Below are 1,499 nucleotides of genomic sequence, written 5' to 3'. Positions count from 1 at the left end.
GAAAAGGGCTTAAATAATTTAAAGGAAAATGTAAGAGCTGGAAAAGAGAGGAATTTCTACCAGAATAAAATAATAGAGAAGAGTCAGAACAACTAGAAGTCAGAGTGATATAGGGCAAGACTGGCTGATTTAGTAGAAGAAAAGAAATGTGATTAATCAAAGAGGACACAGTTTCTGAATGATACTAAGAAGGAACAGTATTGAGATGGAGTCTGTGGGCCACTGAAGCAGAGTAGTGTGATAGAAATTGGGTGAGAAATAAATTCTAAAATTTTAAGTATCTGTGAACACTTAAACATTTAATAATCTGGCATCTAACAAAACTTTTTTTTACTATTAATATCTTTGTTTTCCCCGTTCAATGATGAAAGCAACAAAGTCAGTAGCACCAGGGAATCTCACTCAGGTGACTGAGTTCATTCTCATGGGATCTCAGATAGTCCAGAACTCCAGATCCCCCTTTTCTTGGTTTTCCTGGTCACCTATGGGCTGACCATGGCAGGGAACGTGGGCATCATCACCCTCACCAGTACTGACTCTCAACTTCAGACTCCTATGTACTTTTTCCTCCAGCATTTGGCCATCATCAATCTTGGAAACTCTACTGTCATTGCCCCTAAAATGCTGGTTAACTTCTTGATTTTGAAAGAAACCATATCCTACTATGGATGTCCAGCTGGGTGGATTCTTAGTTTCTATCGTGGCTGAGATTTTCATGCTGGCTGCAATGGCTTATGACCGCTACATGGCTATTTGCAACGCCCTGTGCTACATGGTGGTGGTGTCTCCACAGATCTGCCTTCTGCTGGTGTCCCTCACGTACTTCCACAGTCTGACCACAGCACTGACTGTCTCTTCCTGTGTATTCTCTGTGTCCTATTGCTCTTCCAATGTAATCAACCATTTTTACTGTGATAACATACCTTTGTTGCCATTGTCCTGTTCTGATACTTACATTCCAGAAACAGCTGTGTTTGCCTTTTCAAGGACCAATTTGTTTTTCTCTATGATTATTGTTCTAATATCCTACTTCAACATCATCTTGCCGTTTTGAGGATACGTTCCTCAGAAGGGCAACGAAAGGCTTTTCCAACTGTGTGTCTCACGTGACGGCTGTCACTGTGTTCTACGGGACTCTTCTCTTCATGTATTTGCAACTGAAGACCAACCACTCATTAGATACAGATAAAATGGCCTGGGTCTTCTACACGCTAGTGATAACAATGCTGAATCCCCTCATTTACAGCCTAAGGAACAAGGATGTGAAGGACACATTGAAGAGATTGCTGGATAACTTATGTCAAACGCTCAAACTCACACCAGTTTAAAACGACAGCTATCGTCATTTAAGGATTTCCTTTTGTTTCTGAAAATCCTACTATTAAGTGAAATAGTTGAAAATCCCTTTAATTTCAATGGGAAAAATCTTCATCTTTTTCATTCCAACCTCAAATACTCAATTTTCTCTTTAGAAAAAATGCATTATTTGACCAAAGAAA

General features: G+C 39.7%; 1 pseudogene; it reads left to right on the top strand.

The window, feature by feature from the left end:
* The first annotated feature begins 257 nt into the window (after window positions 1–257).
* On the top strand, window positions 258–1,054 carry LOC120610447 (olfactory receptor 8J2-like; annotated as a pseudogene).
* Window positions 1,055–1,499: the final 445 nt, after the last annotated feature.

The sequence above is a fragment of the Pteropus medius genome, unplaced genomic scaffold, assembly GCF_902729225.1.
Source record: "Pteropus medius unplaced genomic scaffold, Ma_sr-lr_union100, whole genome shotgun sequence".
Lineage (NCBI taxonomy): Eukaryota > Metazoa > Chordata > Mammalia > Chiroptera > Pteropodidae > Pteropus > Pteropus medius.
The sequence above is the reverse complement of the archived record's forward strand: the minus strand, read 5'-3'. Positions and strand labels throughout refer to the sequence as shown.